This window comes from Brienomyrus brachyistius, chromosome 12 (assembly GCF_023856365.1).
Source record: "Brienomyrus brachyistius isolate T26 chromosome 12, BBRACH_0.4, whole genome shotgun sequence".
Lineage (NCBI taxonomy): Eukaryota > Metazoa > Chordata > Actinopteri > Osteoglossiformes > Mormyridae > Brienomyrus > Brienomyrus brachyistius.
Window position 1 is genome coordinate 23,629,240 of NC_064544.1, and position 23,775 is coordinate 23,653,014.

The window sequence follows — 23,775 nt, forward strand, 5'->3', positions numbered from 1 at the left end:
GCTCCCTCCACTGGCTTCCTGTAGCTGCACGCATCAGATTCAAAACACTGATGCTCGCATACAAAGCCAAAAATTCTCTGGCACCATCCTACCTAAAGGACCTCATCACACCCCGCTCTGCACCACGATCTCTCCGATCCTCCAGCACTGCTCTAACTGGTCCCACCTCCCCTCAAGGCACAAGGAAGACACGCATCTCGGCTCTTCTCTGTCCTGGCACCTAATTGATGGAATGAACTCCCCCTAGATGTCCGAACAGCTGAATCCTTGAATGTCTTCAAGCGACGACTCAAAACTTTTCTTTTTCAGAAATACCTGACGTAGAACTTCTATATTCTTACTCGACTCTTTTTCTGGTGTGTGTTTTAAAAAAATAAAATAAAATAAAAATTCTGCACTACTCAATGGCGTTCTCAGAGATAGTATTCGTAGCTGGGGTCCTTATTGAGCTAGCATCGGAAATTCATTGCAGAGTCTCAAAGCACTTATGTAAGTCGCTCTGGCTAAGGGCGTCTGCCAAATCCTGTAAATGTAAATGTAAATATACTGCATGGACAATGAACCTTGGTCGAGAACAGCTGTACATCTATGTTCATGTGTTCTCCTGGAGTGAAACTTTCAGCACAGTTCTTGGTGAAGGCTGGCAGAGAACGTGGTCATGAGTCTGATGGAGTCATTTCTGGATGACGGGAGAAATGTCACAATGGACAATTTCTTCACCTCACTGTCACTGTCACACAGACTGCTTCACTTTAGTGGGCATGGTGAATAACGTTTGCCGTGACTTCCTCCATTGGCAAAGGACACTGCACAGGGAGAGGAATTCTCCACGTCAGTGTTTAGAATGGCGCGCATGTATTCAGTACGAGCAGCAACAAGCAAGTGGCCAGTAGCTGTGTTTTACAACATGCTGGACTTGGTGGCGGTGAATGCCTACGTTCTGTACAAAGCATCTACAGGGTGGAAAGGAAAAAGAAGATTGTTTCCGATTCTTCTAGCCAAGGAACTCCATTGCCAAATACAGGGATGATGGTCACTGGGTTTTCAAACGCTGCAAACACAGACTTTGAAAGATAGACAGACTGTGTGGGACAGTAACCACTGAGACAAAAGGCAGAAAGATGACGAAGAGATGAACCTGGAACTGAGGCACGGATACATCAATTTTTACATGAACAGCCAAACATGCAAAGCTGGAGAGATCACACAAAAACAAAATTCACTTTTGGTGTTATAATTCAGTGATGGCCAATGAAAATGAAATGACATTTTATTCTGTATGTGTATGAGCATGTCAAAAACCATGGACCAGTGACTTCACTCAGCTTATGACATTTATATACAAACATGCATTGGAGACTGAAGTGTTAGCATGTTTTCATTTTATTCATTTCATTCTATTAGCAACTTTTCATTCTATTTTCACTCAATTTGTTTTATAAATAACACAGACTTGTGTTTCCATATATTTTGTGAATGTGCGTCTTTCATATTTGCAGGTCAGTCAGCGTGTGGGATATTTGGTATAGATATGGCAGACTTTTGTGAAGGTTTCCATGTCACACACAGAGGTTTAGCCTGCCTTGGATTTGAGCTACTCTGAGTAAAAAATGCAAATGCGCCAGGCCTCACAGGTAATGGGTGTGTTTGCACAACAAAAGCAGGAGGAGGATGGGGCTGAAGACCTGCGAAAATCACAGCAGGGGTGACAAACACCTTGGGACTCTCAGCAGAGAATAAAAACTCGGTAAATCTAGTGTTAAGAGCTGGAAGTTTAAGTGAATTGGATTGCCACTAAAAGCAATTGATTGCATAGAACTGCTGTTATGGAGGAAATGCTGAACAACTATATAATTTACTTAGAAAGTTCAACTAGATTACGTTAGCATTAAGAATCTTTATTGATAAGTACGACAGAAAAGAATATTCTGAAAATGTCATCGACATAGCAAGACCACAAAGAATCCAAAAACATTAATAGCTAATTCTGATCAAGGACATTTTGCGTCAAATATGCGGTTTCCTGCCATTATTAACAGCTGATCACAACAACCGCAATAATAATAATAATAATAATAATAATAATAATAAAAATAATAATAATAACAATAATAATAATAATAGTAATAATAATAATAATAATAATAATAAAATACATGCACACATACATACATTCTCACATACATACACGAAATGATGCACCAAACTTAATGGACAAATAAAACCGTTTAATTCTGTAGTAATTTTCGAACTTACTTATACGACGGTGTGATATCGTAGCGACACTGAAATGCGTGCCGTTATCGCTCCTTATAAATGCCCGAGAAGTGACCCCAACCACATGTGAAACCAGCGTGTTCGAGGAAACCACCGTAGAGATTAGACGTGCATCCAGCGGAGAGTAACCTTTTCATTCATAAATGAAAATGATAATCCCTCCCCGTATTAATCATACATTAGCCTCATTGCACATATAAGGGGCTGACATTCTGTAGGAACAGCAGCCTATTTTAGCCGCTAGGGATGTCTCATCAGGTCAAGTCCTCCTGCGAGCAGTTAGTGCTGCCATTGCAGGCTTCCAAGCTGAAAGTCAAACACTGATACCTCGATTCACGTTTCATTAGTGGCCTTATGCTGTTTGCCTGTATATTTCCCCAGGCATATGTAATACACTCGTGTGTATGCTCACATGTCCGGAATGTGTCCATGCATATCTCATGTAGAATAGTTGTTGAATTATTCTAAGATTCCTTTTGCCAGGTTCTGTTCTCCGTTGTTGCCAGAGAGACACTGCTCTGTCCCCTGTTCTCATTATAATTGTAACCCCACACATCAATATGCCCCCCTCCCTCCGCCATCCACTCGGACCTGGGCCCCAAGTACCGACAAACGCGAATGCTTTCATCAGAGAGAAATCAAGCAGAAATATTGATGCCATGGATCACAGGACACTGCACAGCCATTGTGGGAAGGGGAGAGGCTGAGGCTGGCGCAGGAACAAGCAGACATGAGCAAGAAAGACCAATACAGGCTTCATTGAGAGACACTGCCAGGTTTTGGCGTCAGCCCAAGAGTGGCTGAAGAGCTCTTGACAGCTGTTAGCTCTACATGTTACCATGGTTGGGAGCAGCCAGAGAGCTCCTGATAGCTGTTAGCTCTACATGTTACCATGGTTGGGAGCAGCCAGAGAGCTCCTGATAGCTGTTAGCTCTACATGTTACCATGGTTGGGAGCAGCCAGAGAGCTCATGATAGCTGTTAGCTCTACATGTTACCATGGTTGGGAACAGCCAGAGAGCTCCTGATAGCTGTTAGCGCTACATGTTACCATGGTTGGGAGCAGCCAGAGAGCTCCTGATAGCTGTTAGCTCTACATGTTACCATGGTTGGGAACAGCCAGAGAGCTCCTGGTAGCTGTTAGCTCTTCATTTTACCATGGTTGGGAACAGCCAGAGAGCTCCTGATAGCTGTTAGCTCTACATGTTACCATGGTTGGGAGCAGCCAGAGAGCTCATGATAGCTGTTAGCTCTTCATTTTACCATGCAGGACAGGTCACCATGATGGTCTGGCTCATGATGAGGGAAGAAGGAGGGATGGCAGAAATACCAGCAGTTCCTTGATTACACTCGCACTTGGATTGCTCTGACAAGACCACTGGTGAGTGGAATCAAGTGCTGCAGTTTTGGGAGAGAAGGGCATCATAGCCTTTTGAAAATATGGACTGTCGTCTAACACCCTTTCATTGCTGCTGAGGGAAAGGCTGGCCCCCATCAGCAATCAGGCAGTGAGAAAAACAATTCATCATATCCTTGGGGTAATAAGATTTCCTGCTGAATGATGAATGATTGGTTAGGTAATTAATCGGAGGAGTTACGAAGGAGAACCCTGGAATATTTGCTTCCGATTGTGCTTCATCTGGACTGTTTTCTGATAAGAAATATGTCTCAATGCTTCTGTGTCTCTGGTGCTGGCAAGCAGGAAGGGATGCTGGTGTTGCACGAATTAGTTTGATTTATTGACAAGCATCTGGGTAAGTCATAGATGAACAAGTAAACCTCTGTAAATGAACATCTGTCTTCTGCAGGCATCATCAGAAGAATGCGGCAATGACAGAGTGGTCTTTGAGATGGCCTCCTGTTGTTCTTCAGGGAAGTCAGGTGAGCAGAGTTGTGTTTCTTTTTTCCATCTGAGCAGTTTCAAATCTATTTACTTTCCACTAGCACTGCAGAGCTCACTTAATCCAGCTATTAGTGAGGACAAGCCCCTAATCATGATGCCGAGGGATCTTGCTGCACCCCAAAATGTCAATGTATTCCTCTGGACCAACTGAACGAAAAAAATAACATTTTGATCGGGATTTCAGAAAAGTCACACTTTCTCAGTACAGTGTGCAAATGCAGTGGCATTTCTGTATCAGCCTATGATATATAGGTCACCAAACTTATATGTGTTATAGGTTTTACACTTAAGGTGAATTTTCAGTCGCACTGAAAAATCCACTCTGTGTTGAAGTGAAAGGTTGAGCATGAAGGGAAAGGACAGTAATTGTGCTTAAGAAGTTTAATGCAGTCCAATTAGTGGTAATGCACAGGCAGAGCGTGGGTGACTTTTGAAGGGCAAGGGAAAAGGACACAGATAGAAAAGTTGGGTAACGGAAGTCCTTAAACAGATTAAATCGAACCTGAAGGTGACACGAGGACCCTGGGATTTGTTGGGAATAAGGAACAATCAACAGGTGAGGCCAGGTGGTGACTGTGACATCATCGTGTGATGCAGTGGTAAGATACACCACACAGTGCTTGTGAGCAAATTACAGTTTGTTCAGGTGTTTGCTGACTAATGCATTACAACCTAATAGGCTTATTGTTTTAAAATATTATTCTATTCTGGATGGAACTCCTCCATATTTTTCATGCAAAGTAGGCATGAAGAAAACAAGCCAGCTGGGTATTTTTGGTAAGTTTTCCGGAGCTGTAAGGAAAGGCCACATTGAGAGAGATAAGGGAGGCCACATGGTGTGAGCGAGTGCCACGGACGTACTGTTTGTACTTACAAAGATTTAAGGTTCTTTCCTCAAGACGAATTTGTGAACGACAAAGGTAGGAGAGGCATTCGGCAGACTCAGCGCCACAGAGGGATTTATAACCTGCAGGCTCTGTGCTGACATTCAAATTGGGCAGAGTCACTGCAGCTCAGCATCCCGTACCCAACCTAATAGTAAAAAAAACGCTTCTTTGGCTTTCATAAATGCAGCCAAAAGCAAAGCGAAAGCAGGGTCTGTGGAACGACAGCACAGCCATGCAGGGGGTAGGGGTGTTAGCCAACTAACTGATGAGGTATCTTTCTCAAGGCGGTATTGGGGACTTCATTTATACATTATGGAGCCACTCCCACATGGCAGCCATTGGATGAATCCCAACAGCAGACCCACAATGACCAGTCACAAATAAGTCCAGACTAATTTCAGATTTGTGCAGTCATGCTTCTGCTGTGAAATGACAAACTGAGACAGGACCAAATTTTTTTTAATGACTGCTAACAATGCTCATTATGTTTATCTAATTAGCTAATGCATTGTGGGCCTATAATACCAGAACACTGCTCTTGTTGTCTGTAGTCTTATAATGTTTTTGATCCTAACTCATTGCTTACTAGCTATGACTTCAGTTGCTTTGTATTTCATGATTGGCAGGTGTTTGTGGTGTTTCCTGCACTGTAACTGTGATAATGAAGCACCAAATTGCACTTTGCATTTCAGGCTAATAACACGTACTTTCTTTAAAAGGGTTGGCTTGTCTTTACATAGCAAAGAGGATCGTTAGACACAGGGAAGCGAGTATGGCACAGGAGCTTTGTTTGGTTATAGGTTTAACAAAGTCGTATAGGGTAAGTAAGAAAAAAAAGACTTCAGGACAAGGCAAAGAAGAAAACTAACCAGCCATGAGGTTTTGGGAAGGGTCAAGTTGGGTATAAGGTTTCTGTAACCAAGTCTAGCTGTGTGGTTCCAACAGAACTATGGTTTATGTTATTGCTAGTCAGAGTCATTTCACTGAATCGGCTCATTACCTGACTTCACCCCACCCTACGACATCCACATCTACCGTAAAGCTCCACTGGGCTCCTAAGCATTTCGTTAACATTCTATGGACAGTTCAGCTAGCATTTATGCCCGGTTCACACCTGGTATTAACATGCGTCCTGCATGATCGCAAGTGGACAGTGCCAATTACAGGTGTGAACACAGCCAAAACCCACTGAAAACGCATCGAGATCCGATCGTTCAGTCCACATTCAGAGGTGGCCATATTCTAATAGCAGTGTGAACGTAATTGTGTCCTGGGCCGCGTTGGAGGCCCGCCTACTCAGCTGACATCCACGTGTGAGCGGAAGAACATATGTACGTATTAAACACGCAAATAGTATTTCACATTGATTTATGTCAAAATGTCTGTCAGAGCAGAACGGGCTGCTGTGTACTAAACTGCATTGTGAAGAACAATGAAACCTTTGTCTACAACATCAAAAAAATAAATTTCAATCTGCTGGAAAGTTGGTTTAATATCAGACTGTCGTGACCCATTCGCATACAAAGGTTGCAAAAGTACGTTTCATTAATGTTCCATGCAAAAAATTAATTGTGTAAGAAGTGATTTATTAAAGATGTTTTGAAATATTAAGAAATAAAACCCCCTTTATGGAGTTATTTAAAAATATAAGGACACATTAATTTATTTAATTGAAATATTTATTAATTTATTTATTTATAGATAATTTATTTAGAGAATTATGGTGTTCATTGCAAACATCTTAAGTGATTTGTCTACCCTGGAATATGTGAAATAGCTTTTGATTTCTTCTTCTCCTTCTTTTAATGTTTGACAGATTCTGCTTAAGGAAGTGATTTACATGCTTATTTAAACAAGTTACAGGAAAGTGAGATCGTCACTCGAGACAAATGTGAAGACACAGGTTAATGCCAGGTGTGAACGGATGTATTTAACACTGTCCATCTGTGATCTGATCACCCAGGACTCATGTTAATTCCAGGTGGGAAGAGGGTCTTAGGGGCTTTTGTGAGGTCAAACAACACATGGGGAATACAGGAGATGGACAGAATCATGACATGAAAAAGGACTTAACTTTGAAGAAACTGAATAACAATTATAGACAGGGCTATAATGGTGAATCACATCAGAGTGAATGTCAATCATCCATCCATCCAATTTCCAAACCACTTATCCTACTTGGTCGCTGGGGGTCCAGAGCCTATCCTGGAAGCAATGGGCACGAGGTAGGGAACAACCCAGGATGGGGGGCCAGCCCATCGCAGGGCACACTCACACACCATTCACTCTCACACGCACACCTACGGGCAATTTAGCAAATCCAATTAGCCTCAGCATGTTTTTGGACTGTGGGGGAAACCGGAGTACCCAGAGGAAACCCCACAACGACATGGGGAGAACATGCAAACTCCACACACATGTCACCCAGGTGGAGACTCGAACCCGGGTCCCACAGGTGTGAGGCAACAGTGCTAACCACTGCACCACCATGCCGCCCCGATTGTCAATCAGTGGTCTGGAAATAAAGACTTAAAATAAAGTAATTCATGGCAACTTACACAGCTGCAAGGAGGCCACGTTGTCGGTGTCCAAACTCCCATGAACATTAATCCAAAAAACTACAAAATTACTAACTTTGTCATGACATCATACGCTAATTTGGATAAAACAACATGGATGGACTCCATTGCAGTTCACAGGCAGGGTTAGACTGCCGCTTAACAGAGTAAGAAGCACAAAACTGCTGCTCTGCGCTACAAAGAAAAGTAATATAGCCTAATGAGTCATCTTTCTGTCTTTGTCACACATCTGAATGGATTTATGTTTGAAGAAAGCTGAAGGATGCCATCTGCTCACAATACCAGTGATTTGGGAAGCCTTCTCATGGGAGCCATTACCTCTGATGATCGCACTCCTGGTCTGCGTTACAGGACCAAGTATACAGTATGATGCAAGCTCTGCTCATTTTCCAAGACGATAATGCCCCTCATACACACTGCAGAAAATTTTCATTTGAATTATGAGCACCAAGATGAAGTCAAATGCCTCTCATGGCCTCCTAAATCTGATCTAAACATCTTCCAACATTTATGGGAAGCTCTGTGGTGCTGAACACAAAGTAGACTCCTGCTTTCTTTGCGTCTGATAAGGCTAGAAGCTTTTTTTTTTTTGAAGAATGGTCCAATATCCCTTTATGCAAAGTCCGGGAAATGGTATTCCAAGCAGGACTGAAGCTGTTCTGGAGGCAAGGAGTGGTCCTACTGCTTATGGGCTTATGCAGTATAACCTGATCTTTATTGACATCAGACACAATTGCTTCACATACTAACATAAAGATGTTAACATTTATGAACGAAGCATGTTTTTTTAACAACATACTCCCTGGTCGACGCCCATGCTGTGAAAAGAGTGTTGACTATACTGCGACTCTCTATTGAGGCACAGATTTCAGAATTCATGGTAGCTTTTGGAGCTCTAGAGTTGCTTTGGGTTTGCTCACTGGGCTTCAGAACCTGGCCTGCATTTCTTGCCCAGAACCCAATACCTCATTTGAGCTAAATTTGAGCTGCTGTCCTAATGGGTATGTGCTACTCCCATACAGAGTGAGGTCACCAGGTAGCATGACAGCTAAAGATCTGATCTGGGAACAGTAGTTTTCACTCCCGGTTCTCCTCATGCGTGATACTTCATTAATTTGGAACACATCTCTGTGGTAGTGTAACATATGCTAATGAGTAACGTGTAAAATTGTTAATTGTGTTAAATGTTATTTTAGGCACAAAATTCTCCCAGAAGTGTGATGTTTCACCCTTTCAGTCCTGTCAAAATCCCTTTTAAAACATCTAGATGCTGTTTTGTACACAGTTTGCTAGTTGATGTCATTGTTAAGGAATTAGATGTTTTAAAATTTTCCAAATATAGGATAGCTTCTGTTATACCTTAAACAGACATTCTCAACATCCATTCATCCATCCATTTTCCAAACCGATTATCTTACCAGGTTGCGGGGGGTAGCCTAATCTAGGGGGGTAGCTTTGGGCAGGTGGCGGGGGGCCAGCCCATCATTCTCAACATTCATGTTTCCTATATCAATATTTAAAATGTAATAATAACTCAGCATGTAAATGAAGAAAAGCCAAGCTAAGCAGTTAAATGCTGGGCTGTTTGTTTAGGATCCTTGGAGACTGAGGCTGTAATGGCTGCTCTTTCTGTGCAACACAGAAAGCTGCTCGTGCTAATTTAAAGCCCAGCTTATTCAAGCTCTCTGTGTTCCCCCTCCCATCTGTGATGGATGCCCCTGGCTAAACAACCGAAATTTCACTGTGCATTCTCACCGGGAGGTTAATACTTGCTCGACACTTTTCAAGAAGCCTCTTTGATTGCTTCAACACATGCAGATAATGTCAAAGTGACCATGATATCTAATCAGCTTGGAGGATGCATTTTAAGAATATTTAAGGAAATGGTAAATGTATATCATTCGGATAGACAAATTGATTAAAGATGCCAAATTAAAATCACAAACAATACGGGCCATATTGGATAAAAGCCAATTTCCTTTCCTGCAAAGGAAACAGTCCATACTGGTAGTGGCTGCAGGAATGACCGTCCTTCTCCTCTTGATAGGTAGGGTGGCTGACTTAGAAGCTTCAGGATTGGCTTTTATTTGGCTGTTAGAGATGCAACCTGCAATAAGCAGATATAATAATATGTAACCAGGGATGCTGACAGTGGCAGGAGACTGCGACACGTACAGAAATTCTTCTTAGAAACACATCTCATTAATAAAGATGAGGCCAAAAGGGGGAATTGTGAAGCTAATGACCAGGAGGGAACAATTTGTCAGGAAAAACTGCAGATGGAATCGTTCCTGCAGGCATTTAGGCTGGTCAGACGTCCTCACGGTGAGTAATGAAGGTAATGAGGCTGCAGCCCATAATGCATCAAGGGGGGGGGGGGCTGGCGTGAGCCCATCGCTCGCTGTGATTCGCTGTGGTATACAGGCTCGACGACGTCTCCGAGGGAACGCAGGGGGTCATGGCGCTCAGCTGTAAAGCGTCCAGCGCAATCAAAATTTCACAATTTGTTTTGCTAACCATATGTGCATGTCTGTGTTGGTGTGTTGTGTGTATGTGTGTATGCGCAGGGTGCAAGGGGTTTGTGTGTCTGTGTGTGCATTAAGGGGGGCCTGGCAGCATAGGACACTAGGCAGCAGGATGGCCTAGACAGGATGCTTATCCATCACAGGACACGTACAAACAGGGCATGTAGCTGCCAGGTCTCCTAACTGCATGTGAACTGTGGGGGGAAACTGGATTCGCAATGGACACGTGAGAGACACAGAGAGAGCATGCAAACTGCACACGCACACATACACACAGTTGTATTCACATATTCACATCTTTGTTAGGACTATCCATTCAATTCCATGGGAAAAACCCAATTCTGAACAACGATCACCTTAACCCTTACCCAGCAGTAATGTTAAGTAATCAAACAAAATGCAATATCTTTTTTTTTAGCATTTTTAGTTTTTTGATTGCAGTCACAGATTTTTATGAAACTGAATTTCCCCTTGTACAGGCTGGAAAATAGTCCTCATAATGTCAAAATAAGAGATTTTTATCACATTATGGGGACATTTGGTCCCCTCAATGTAATATATACACCCCCCCCCCCCCACCACACACACACACACACACACACACACACACACGCACACACACACACACACACACTGGTGGTGTGATTTGAACCCCAAGATTTTATTTCTGTGTAATATTATATTTGGAGCCAGTTCTCTATATTTATATGATGAATAGGCAAGTGGTGGGGAATTGCATTGCAGTGAAAGAGACAGAAAGGCGACAGTTCCTGCAGCCGGCTCCTCCCTCTGCTGCCCTCCAGTTCCTGCCTGGCTCTGCAGAGAAAGGCAGTGAGGGCTCCTCTCTTCACTCAATTTCACTAAGGAAACATCAGACAAATATTTCCTTTTTACTTTCGCCTCTGGCTACCGCTATTGCTTGATAGAGCTTCCCCATCCCCTGAAATGCCCTTCCATGGAGATGGGTGTATGCAGAGCCGTGTGATAAACCCCACACCTCGATCCTGAACACACCGCAGCCACACACCCATCCTGACTCTAAATATAACAGTGATTCCAAAAGAGTTGGGACACTGTGTAAAATGTAAATAAAAACAGAATGCAATGGTTTACAAATTATATAAACCCATATTTAAATGAAAATAGAACAAAGACAACATATAAAATGCTATAACTTGGAAATGTTTTTTTTTTATGAAAAATATATGCTCAATTTGAATTTTAAAATGTTTACTAAAAGTTGGGATAGAGGCGTGTTTAAGCAACTTTAAGCTCTTCTTTAAGCAACACTGTAAACGTTTGGGAACTACGGAGACCAGTTTTTGGGGTTTTGAAAGTGAAATGCTGTCCCATTCTTGCCTGATAAAGGATTACAGCTGCTCGCCAGTTTGGGGTCTCCTTTGTCATATTTATTGTCTCACGATGCGCCAAATGATTTCAATGGGTGACAGGTCTGGACAGCCGGCAGGCCAGTCTAGCACTCGGACCTCTACTACTATGGAGCCATTCTGTTGTAATATGCATGGTATTGTCTTGCTGAAATATACAAGACTTTATCTGAAAAAGATACTTGGATGGCAGCATATGTTGCTCCGAAACTTGTAAACGATGTATTGTTCACCATTAATGGTGTCTTCCCAGATGTGCAAGCCACAGGCACGAATGTACCCCCATACCATCACGGATGCTGGCTTTTAAACTGGTCTGATAACATGCTGGATGGTCCCTCTCCTCTACAGCCCGGAGGACACAGCATCCATGATTTCCAAAAAAAAAATAGAAAATTTGATTTGTCAGACTACAGGAGTTTGCCATTTTGCCTCAGCCCATCATAAGTGAGCTTGGACCCAGAGAAGTTTCTGGATAATATTTAGATACGCTTTCTTCTTTGCATGATAGAGTATTATCCTGCATTTGTGTATGCAGTGATGAACTGTGTTCACAAATAATGGTTTTCGGAAGTGTTCCTAAGCTCACGCAATAATTTCCATTATAAAATTGTTAAGTTTTTATTTCAGTGCCTGAGGACCTGAAGATCACAGTTATCCAGTATTGGTTTTTGGCCTTGTCCCTTGCGTACAGAAATTTCTCTTAATGATATTATATACCATAGATGGTGAACTTCCCAAATACTTGGCAATGTTAGGTTGAGGAACACTATTCACAAACTGTAGCACTATTTACCCGCGTCTTTTACACAGGGGTGAATCTCTCCCTATCTTCACTGCACGAAGACTCTGCCTCTGTGGGAGGCTCTTTCTAAACCCAGTCATCTTACTGATATGTTGCTAATTAACCTAATTAGTTATTAGAAATTCAACTAGGTGTTTTCTTTTAGCATCACACAACTTTTCCAGTCTTTTGTTGGTAGAGCTTGTATCACACAGTGCTTCTCCACTGCTACCAGAAATCGAGCCATTCCCGAATCATACTGCAAACTAACAGTTTTATATTGCAGAGTATGTGAGGCGTACCGGGCCTGTACCCATGCTGACATGGCCCTGTTTAGTAGCAGGGCTGAAAGCGTGCCGAAGCTGAGCTGCTTGCGTCACCACCGTCTGATTGGTCGAAATGCACATAAATGCTGGTGTTCTGTGCATGGATTATCTGAATGAAAAAGGGTATATGCTACATATTATTTATTATTAGTAGTTTCGCACACCATGAGGTACCGGTGCAATCCTGAAACTCAGAACTTGAAAATTTTCAGCCTCTTACTTATAGCAGTACTATAGAACAGCTGAAAAAATGGACTCGTAATGCAAATTTATACAAGCTAATTCTGATTCCGCTGGCGTTGCATACTTGCATGACGCGGCAATTCTCACACATGTGTTAGCAGAAGATACCACACAGTGATGATAATAATAATAAAAAAAATATAATAATAATTGCACATAGTAAATAATGATGTAGACCATGTGAACAAAAAATAAGCATCCTTCCTTATTCTAATGATCCATAATTGATCAGAGAGATTCACATACATAGACATTTTGGGCACTATTTTAACGATATAATGCACATGGTCGGAAGCATACAGCCCAAGTTCTTTTAGGGTGTGACCAACCCATTTTACCAGCAGCTATCAATCTGGCACAGAAGAACTGGCCGCACTCCTAGTACTGAAGTTGTCAGAGTGCAGGACCACAGTAGAGGAATCGATCAAGAGAACAAAAAGAGGCCGGACTTTGCTTCAACACGGTTTAATTGGAAGTCTGCACACAACGCAGACACGTTTCGGCGTGTTGCGCACTAGGGAAGGCAGCGTGCCGAAACGTGTCTCTCTTGTGTGCAGACTTCCAATTAAACCGCGTTGAAGCAAAGTTCGGCCTCTTCCTCTTTCTGCTCACTTCATAGTTAATCAGCAGAAGAAGAGTTACAATGCCAGGCACATGGTCCATGACAGTTGTACTGAGCCTCATGGTCATGGGTGTGTTTGGCGTGTAACATGCTTTAAACCAATCAGATTATTCCTTTTAAAAGCAAGGAGACCCACATCTTGGCTGATTCCTCCTATAATGGCGGATTTGCTAGGCTGTAGAAAAGAATGCTTCTCTGCAAAGTGAAAGCACACGAGGACACCATCCATGGCAACAGCAAGATGCCACCAAAGATGAGGGCCGGATTCTTGTTGCGCCAGTCCAATTGACAAATATGTTTGCAAATGAATTAGAATAAATAAGTATTGCTGAAATATGTTTTTTGTTATTATATCAAGCTATTATTTATATTATGGGTGAATTGAAAGCTACATTCAAATTTTAACAGAATAAAAGACAAACAGGCTATAAACCCAGCCGCCATTCCAACAGTTATTCTTAGTCAATGTTATGGATCAAGACTGATTCACTGTCGAATTTAATTTCGATTTTGAAAATCGAATCAACGTTGATATTGTGGCATTGCTGCAATGTCTTTTCAACATGTATGAATTAAGGTCTTGTGTCAATGTTGAAATGACATTGAATTATGTAACGATTTTGAAAAATGAATTAACACTGAAATTGCAACTATATTTCAATGTCTCACATTTGAACAATGATTAAACTATAGATTGAGTTTCTTTTTCACTGTACACTACACACAATTGTGCATTCAATTATATAATAACCAAGTTTGTAATTGGGTCAGCATAACAATAGATGGGGTGGCATGGTGGTGCAGTGGTTAGCACTGTTACAGCAACTTTATTTTAATTAATGTACAATTTAGTACATTCATTTACAGTAGTCAATATACAAATCTGGGGGCGGCATGGTGGTGCAGTGGTTAGCACTGTCGCCTCACACCTCTGGGACCCGGGTTCGAGTCTCCGCCTGGGTCACATGTGTGTGGAGTTTGCATGTTCTCCCCGTGTCGTCGTGGGGTTTCCTCCGGGTACTCCGGTTTCCCCCCACAGTCCAAAAACATGCTGAGGCTAATTGGAGTTGCTGAATTGCCCGTAGGTGTGCATGTGTGAGTGAATGGTGTGTGGGTGTGCCCTGCGATGGGCTGGCCCCCCATCCTGGGTTGTTCCCTGCCTCGTGCCCATTGATTCCGGGATAGGCTCCGGACCCCCCGCGACCCAATAGGATAAGCGGTTTGGAAAATGGATGGATGGATGGATGGAATATACAAATCTGCTTTTAATGAGCTAATATACTGTAGTCCGGCAAACATAAAACTCAATGTCCAAATAACTCAAAAACGTAGATATACTGAACAGAAAAACTTTGCTAAATACACCTCATCCCCAACATGAAAATCCCCAAGATTCTGTGCCAGTACAGCTACAAATATTCTTTAGACTCAACTCAAAAAAGCTGGGTTTAAGTTCAAATTTAAGTTCTAGCTCCTAATAAAATTACCAGACCAAGTTTTTTAAAAAGATGTGAATAATTCTTTTGGAAAATAGACTCGCATTATATTCTTACCTTAAAAAAATTGACACAATAACTGTTACTAACTGAAACAGATATTTAATAAGACATTTGAAAGGCAATTAATATACAACTGAAAAATTGAAAATGAAACGTAAGTAAAATAAACATAACTTGGTTTAATATATTGTACAGCTGAATGAATGTTGCATTTATATAGCAGTTTTCAAGACCCCCCAAAGCAGAAGCTATGGGGAGCCATTGAGACCACCTGCACTGTACAGCACCCTCCTGGATGATGTACAAGCCATTCTACAGAGGTATGCTCACCACACTGTAGCCAAGGTGGTGATGGGGCAGGAAAGAACACACCAATTAGATACAGGGGATGAATAGGAAGCCAGATTTGATATGGCCACACAGTGGGCAATTTTAGCCAGGGCATCAGGGGTACCACCCCTACTCTTCTGAAAGATGCCCAGGGATCCTTCATGACCTTAGTGACTCAGAATCTTGGTTTCATATCCCATCTGAGGAACAGCACCATTCTTACAGCATAGTGTCCTCATCACTGCACTAAGGCATAGGGATCCACACAGACCACAGGATGGGCTCCCCTGTTGGCCACAGTGTCCCCATCACTGCACTGGGATCCACACAGACCACAGGATGGGCTCCCCTGTTGGTCACAGTGTTCCCATCACTTCTCTGGGATCCACACAGACCACAGGATGGGCTTCTCTGTTGGTCACAGTGTTCCCATCACTGCACTGGGATCCACACAGACCACAGGATGGGCTCCCCTTGTTGGTCACAGTGTTCCCATCACTGCACTGGGATCCACACAGATCACAGGATGGGATCCCCTTGTTGGTCACAGTGTTCCCATCACTGCACTGGGATCCACACAGATCACAGGATGGGATCCTCTGTTGGCCACAGTGTTCCCATCACTGCACTGGGATCCACACAGACCACAGGATGGGCTCCCCTGTTGGCCACAGTGTCCCCATCACTGCACTGGGATCCACACAGACCACAGAATGGGCTCCCCTGTTGGTCACAGTGTTCCCATCACTGCACTGGGATCCACACAGACCACAGGATGGGCTCCCCTGTTGGCCACAGTGTCCCCATCACTGCACTTGAATCCACACAGACCACAGTATGGGCTCCCCTTGTTAGTCACAGTGTTCCCATCACTGCATTGGGATCCACATAGACCACAGGATGGGCTCCCCTGTTGGTCACAGTGTTCCCATCACTGCACTGGTATCCACACAGACCACAGGATGGGCTCCCCTTGTTGGTCACAGTGTTCCCATCATTGCACTGGGATCCACACAGACCACAGGATGGGCTCCCCTGTTGGCCACAGTGTCCCCATCACTGCACTGGGATCCACACAGACCACAGAATGGGCTCCCCTGTTGGTCACAGTGTTCCCATCACTGCACTGGGATCCACACAGACCACAGGATGGGCTCCCCTGTTGGCCACAGTGTCCCCATCACTGCACTTGAATCCACACAGACCACAGTATGGGCTCCCCTTGTTAGTCACAGTGTTCCCATCACTGCATTGGGATCCACATAGACCACAGGATGGGCTCCCCTGTTGGTCACAGTGTTCCCATCACTGCACTGGGATCCACACAGACCACAGGATGGGATCCCCGGTTGGCCACAGTATCCCCATCACTGCACTGGTATCCACACAGACCACAGGATGGGATCCCCTGTTGGCCACAGTATCCCCATCACTGCACTGGGATCCACACACACCACAGGATGGGCTCCCCTGTTGGTCACAGTGTTCCCATCACTGCACTGGGATCCACACAGACCACAGGATGGGATCCCCTGTTGGCCACAGTATCCCCATCACTGCACTGGGATCCACACAGACCACAGGATGGGCTCCCCTTGTTGGTCACAGTGTCCCCATCACTGCACTGGGATCCATACAGACCACAGGATGGGCTCCCCTGTTGGTCAAAGTGTTCTCATCACTGCACTGGGATCCACACAGACCACAGGATGGGCTCCCCTGTTGGCCACAGTGTCCCCATTACTGCACTGGGATCCATACAGACCACAGGATGGGCTCCCCTGTTGGTCAAAGTGTTCTCATCACTGCACTGGGATCCACACAGACCACAGGATGGGCTCCCCTGTTGGCCACAGTGTCCCCATTACTGCACTGGGATCCAGACAGACCACAGGATGGGCTCCCCTTTTGGTCACAGTGTTCCCATCACTGCACTGGGATCCACACACACCACAGGATGGGCTCCCCTGTTGGCCACAGTGTCCCCATCACTGCACTGGGATCCACACAGACCACAGGATGGGCTCCCCTTTTGGCCACAGTGTTCCCATCACTGCACTGGGATCCACATAGACCACAGGATGGGCTCTCCTGTTGGTCACAGTGTTCCCATCACTGCACTGGGATCCACACAGACCACAGGATGGGATCCCCTGTTGGCCACAATATCCCCATCACTGCACTGGGATCCACACACACCACAGGATGGGCTCCCCTTGTTGGTCACAGTGTTCCCATCACTGCACTGGGATACACACAGACCACAGGATGGGCTCCCCTTGTTGGTCACAGTGTTCCCATCACTGCACTGGGATCCATACAGACCACAGGATGGGTTCCCCTGTTGGCCACAGTGTTCCCATCACTGCACTGGGATCCACACAGACCACAGGATGGGCTCCCCTGTTGGTCACAGTGTTCCCATCACTGCACTTGGATCCACACAGACCACAGGATGGGCTCCCCTTGTTGGTCACAGTGTTCCTATCACTGCACTGGGATCCACACAGACCACAGTATGGGCTCCCCTGTTTGCCACAGTGTCCCCATCACTGCACTGGGATCCATACAGACCACAGGATGGGCTCCCCTGTTGGTCAAAGTGTTCCCATCACTGCACTGGGATCCACACAGACCACAGGATGGGCTCCCCTGTTGGCCACAGTGTCCCCATCACTGCCTTGGGATCCACACAGACCACAGGATGGGATCCCCTGTTGGCCAGACCAACACCTATTCCAGCAACAACCCAGGTTTCCAACTTGGTCTCTTATCGAAGTACCAGATAGGCCCAAACCTGCTTCGTTTCACATGGACTACCAGGTCTGAACTGCAGCCAGTATGGCTGCTGGCACATTAATTGCATGTAAGACTTTACAAGCCATTAAATTAAATTATAAATCGACTATGATGATCATCATAAAGGAAAAAAAAACACATTTTCTTCAAAGAAATAAATCTAAATAAAAAAGCCAAAAATAGACCCCATATCTGAAAATGTTTTTGTGTTTTTCTCCAAGATGGAACTGTACTATTTCAAAGGACTTCCAAAGTAATAACCCTAAAATGAAAATCAAGTATTCTTATCATATAGGCAAAATAAGGTTTTCAATAAATTTAAATAAGGAAAAGGCCAAGCTCCCTCGCTGAGAAACTTTCTTTCAAAAAGTCATTGTGCATGTACAAAATGATCCAGATGTAACATAACATTAAGTACAATACAACAGATTGAACATTAACAGTCAAGGTTGCAGAAAGTACTTGAAAAGTAATTTTAAATGAGCCCACCATTATAGAATGCAGAGGTACAGTGCTGTGCAAAAGTCTTGGGCAGTTACAGAAGATTGTTTAAATGATCTTTACGTTCATACATCGGGCGGCATGGTGGTGCAGTGGCTAGCACTGTTGCCTCACACCTCTGGGACCCGGGTTCGAGTCTCCGCCTGGGTCACATGTGTATGGAATTTGCATGTTCTCCCCATGTCGTTGTGGGGTTTCCTCCGTGTACTCCGGTTTCCCCCCACAGTCCAAAAACATGCTGAGGCTAATTGGAGTTGCTAAATTGCCCATAGGAGTGTATGTGTGCGTGAATGGTATGTGTATTTGTAGCAACCATCCAATATACCCATGTGAGTTTTGGCTAAAGCACCAGCACATCCCATATGGCTAATCAATGTCTTAGTGACTTTGGAAACCACAGTGCTGTTTATCGAGCCATCTAACTAGATGTCAGTAACTTATGGAGAAGAAATTCCTGTTAGTTGTTATTGTTTCAGTCATAATTTGCAAATGTTCTAATATTATACACTTAGTACACAAATAAATAGCTTTAAACATTTCCTATGACTGCATGACTTTTTCTATTGTACAACTACACCTTTTGTACTGTACATATTTTGTATTGTACATCTACACCTTTTTTATTGTACATCTTTTGTACTGTACATCTACACTTTTTTAACTGCACATCTTTTGTACCGAACATCTACAGATTTTTACTATACATTTTTTGTACTGTACATCTACACATTTTAAATCACTTTATAATTGTAACGTAGCAAATTTTATTACAGTGGAGATCGAAAGTTTGGGCACCCCAAGTAAAAATGTGTATTAATGTGCATAAAGAAGCCAAGGAAAGATGGAAACATCCCCAAAAGGCATCAAAATTCAGATGAGACATTCTTATAGGTCAAAAAAGTTGGATTTTATTTTCATCATTTATACTTTCAAAATAACAGAAAACCAAATAATGGTATCTGAAAAAGTTTGGCCCCCCAGCAGAGTTAATACCTTGTACTGCCCCCTCTGGAAAGCTGAGACCTGACACTGACAGTTCACAATCATTGTGTGGAAAGATCCGGTGTTGTCAATCTCAAAGGTTTTAAATGCCCAGACTCATCTGGCCTTGCTCCAACAATCAGCACCATGGGTTCCTCTAAGCAGATAGCACCGATTGCAATTTTCTTGGCTTGCAATTGTAACCTGCTGATATTGTATTTTGTCAATTCTTATTTTATTACTAAGAACTATAATTGACAGCATATACAAACAAAAATCAACTTTTGTTCAATGCAAAATTTTATCTTCATAATGAAAGAAATTGTTAAACTCTACTATTTCCCCCAAATTTCACTTACACAGGATCTTCTCTCAAGTATCAAATAAAAGTCTCTGGAAAAAGTACAAATAACAATTACCTGAAAATGAGTTGCTGTACACTCAGCTTTTTCTGGCATATTTTACTTTACCAAACAAGAGCAGGTACGACAGATTTAAGTAACAAAACATGTCATCATATTCCAGTTTGTTTAAATTCACCCGATAACATGACATGGACCTTTTTCTCTTTTTTACTCGTCTTAAATTAAAAACGTTCATTGGTTACAAACCTCCAAATAAGACTGAAGTGTACTATATTCTTCCAAATACAATTCTAAGGTAGATTAAGATCAGGCTTTTTCATACCTTCATACTGTACGGACAATATAGCGCAGGGGTTTAAAGTTTTGTTAAAAGATTTTTATGCAGTCATAGGGGAAAATAATCAACCCCTAAGTGTTCATATATGGAACAATTAGTATTAAAGTTACATGTGTTTTTCTTTTAAGAATGAGTGGTCAGAAGATATTCAAAAGTATCTTCAGAGGAAAGAGAAAAAATAGTCCCAACACTGTATTTGTGGGCCTCTGTGTTTCAGCGTCTTCAAAATAAAATGGCAGTTTAAGTTTCCTCTGCTTCTGAATTCTATTTGAGCAAGGAAAGCAATATCGTATGAAGCACAGCCCACGACACGCCATGAAATTCTTATCTGAATGCCTTCTCCACAGACTACAGACAATTAACAAGACAATGCAATGTTACAGTACAAAAAAATACTAAGTAGGGCTGGGTGATTCTCACATCACAGCTGGGTTGAAATCAGCATTCCTCCGTACTGTACAGACATCATACCGCAGTATAAGATATATTCATAAGCAACATTATTTTTTCATCCAGTTCCAGTATTTAGAAATATTCGTAATAAAATTTGCCGAGAGCGAGGGGTTTACGTCTTGCTAAAACATTTATAATATAAAACTTAGCAAGCTTTGTAATTTTAATGATTGTTCAACATTATCAAGTATTATCTTCAGGTGTTATGCCGAGTTTTGCATGCCTGCTGAGAACAGCATGCATCTCGTGAAAACGGACAGCTGTAAAATTGGACTTGCTGAACAATGCAGTTACTAGCATGTGTCTTACGCTATTTTGGCTTAACAGTGTAAACTTCAGATATGCTGTAGCTATCCTGGCTGAAAAAAGGGGGATACAAATCTTGACAGCTATAAAATTGGCTTACCAAATAATGCATACCCCTAAATTATTATTATTATTATTGTTTTCATAGAAAAGGGGCTCTTTTGGTTTAGCTATCATCAGCTTTGCATAAGACGCCCCCCCGTTAACGTTTAACAGACATTCAGATTACTTTGTAATCTAGGGACGCATGATATTTATCGGAAAGGTAAATTATCGGGCGATATGGAGAAAAATGAAATATTTTTATATTGCTCCGATAAATAAATTAAATCTAATAAATAGGTCCAATAAGTAGGCTAATAGAATTTGTGAAATTGCTTGAGGCAGGTAGAGCCTTTTAAAAGAGGTCGTGTCATGCTCATGATGTTTGACACCACCAGTACGTTAGGTGAGTCATAATTCAGGGTCTGGATCCTACCTAGGACGTATTCGTAGACTTATTATGTCATAGGGATGCGATGAAGGCTGTCCAAATTCGAAGATTCCTCAAGATGTGGTCCACAAATGCGTCCTTCGTTTCCTGGTTTTTGAAGGATGGGTTGGGTGTATCCTTCACAGCCCACCCTATCCCAAGATTCATTGTGGATCAAAGCCGCGATGAATCTTGGGATTCTTTAAAAAATGACAGTAGCAGCGGAAGAGGTAGAATACACTCTTATATGTAACTAAAGCTAGTGGTGCAAATGTAAAAAAGTTGGGGTTCCATCATTTTCAAGTTTATCCAATTGGTATGTTCACCTCTTGATGGTTGGCTTGTCTACCGTGGCTGCCATAGCAATCTTTAGCCAATCACATTGCTTCTCACTTGGGATACGACATGATTGGCTGCCACTAGTGTAAACATACCGTCACAGTTGCTAGGCAGCTGCTGGGGTGGCAGGAGCTACGATGTAAAGATCTGAAGGTTAGACCGTCTAATTTCACAGCCACTCTCTTCTGGCCTTTGCGGTCTTCGTGGAATTCGAAGGAATAGGTAGGATCCGGCCCCCAAATTTGGACACCTACTGTCATGCGAAATGTCTTCTGCCTGTGACATATCGCTCAGCTGTTAGGCCGATGATGCAATCGATGCATCGTTTCAAGGAACCCCGTAAGTTTCAAGGTACCCCGAAAGATTCAAGTTCACCCTTAACGCTGCAGCAAGTACACATCGATAAAATATGTCTATAAATGTCCTTTTAAAAGTGTGTTTTTATTAATTACTATGAAGAGCTCATTTGCATTTAGCTTGACAGTACAACCCACATGTTTTATTAGTTTATTAATGTACATTTCGCCCGATAGCAATTGATGTTTCGTAGTGCACTCTAACCTGTACAGCAAGAGTTGACATCAGCACACTACATTTATAATTTTTTTTAAAAGTGTTTTTTTATTAATTATTAATAAAAGCTTGTTTGCATTTAGCTTAAAGGTACAACTGACATGTTTTATTGGTTTATTAATGTATGTTTAGCAGAGTTATAAGCTTTATAAATTGCAACTGTATTTTTAGCTGAATAGTGAGATGTTTTATTGGTTACTTTATTGGTTATTTTATTACATAAAATATGTTTACAAATGTTTTTAAAAGATTTTAATTAACAAAAAACGAAATTTACATTTACCTTCATAATATAACCCACAAATTTTATTTGATTAGAAATGTATATTTAGATTGATAGTGACGTTTTCTTAATGAATGTGATTTTACCGTTTACTGTTAGCTAGGCCAGAGCTACTGAAATGTCAGTTTCATCAGTGCATCTTAGATTTTCTAGTCTCCTGGGTACACAAACTGCAGATTATATGAGAATGATAGTAAATATAAAAATATGAACTTATTGATTACCGGCATTGATATCGGCCATGACAAGGACATAATTATCAGTTATCGGTATCGGGTAACATTTTTCATATTGTGCATCCCTATTGTAATTTGTTCATATTGTAGTGCTGGTGGCAGCTGCCTCGCGAGCGTGTGCAGAGCCCAGAGTATGTCTTGAATAAAACCCCTGTTTGTCTTCGTTAGAGTAGCTTTTTGACTTAAACGCTTGATGGAAGAATTGACCCCATAGTCCATTACATTATATTGCTAAAATGAGCAAATAATGAAAAAGACATGTCATGGACATACCTGTCTAATCCACACTCGAATCTCCAAAAGAAATATTACGCAATATTAATTTCCAGTTTCCCTTGTCTGGCGCCAAAAACAAAAACATTTTAGTACGACTTCAGAAAAACTTTAAAGAAATACACGAATAAAACATTCCATGACATTACCCAACAATAAAGTGGAATTTCACTGACTGAAAAACATCATTTTGACTTTAATAATTAAATTAACCACTGACTTGTTTTGCCTATTGCATTTTCAAACTGCCCATTTCAGAATAAAATACATTTTAACATAACATACCCTAAAATTACAACAAACAATATAATACGAAAATATAAATCTTACCTTGTTATGAAGAAATATGAAATGCTTATTTCTTCACGCAATACAACTCCGCCTGTATCATCACCAGTGGTGAGAATGGCTCCTCTCTGACATGGGGGTCAGTTGTAAAATTGCATAAGCCAGGGCAGTTGGAAAACTGAGCATGCGTAGTTGCAAGTATGTAGT

At 42.3% G+C, this 23,775-nt stretch overlaps 1 protein-coding gene and 1 long non-coding RNA gene across 2 annotated transcripts in view; one reads left to right on the forward strand and one right to left on the reverse strand.

Annotated features, from left to right (window-relative positions):
• LOC125704402 (NACHT and WD repeat domain-containing protein 2) overlaps positions 1-2,324 on the reverse strand; it is a 37,688-nt gene extending 35,364 nt beyond the window's left edge. Inside the window, exon 1 of the mRNA XM_048969883.1 lies at positions 2,257-2,324. The gene's annotated coding sequence lies outside the window, so the exon portion shown is untranslated. The remainder of the gene's footprint in view (positions 1-2,256) is intronic.
• Positions 1-23,775, forward strand: part of LOC125704408 (uncharacterized) — a 32,622-nt gene that overhangs the window by 2,309 nt on the left and 6,538 nt on the right. The window contains exon 2 of the long non-coding RNA XR_007381111.1: positions 4,085-4,157. This is a non-coding gene — a long non-coding RNA (uncharacterized LOC125704408). The remainder of the gene's footprint in view (positions 1-4,084; positions 4,158-23,775) is intronic.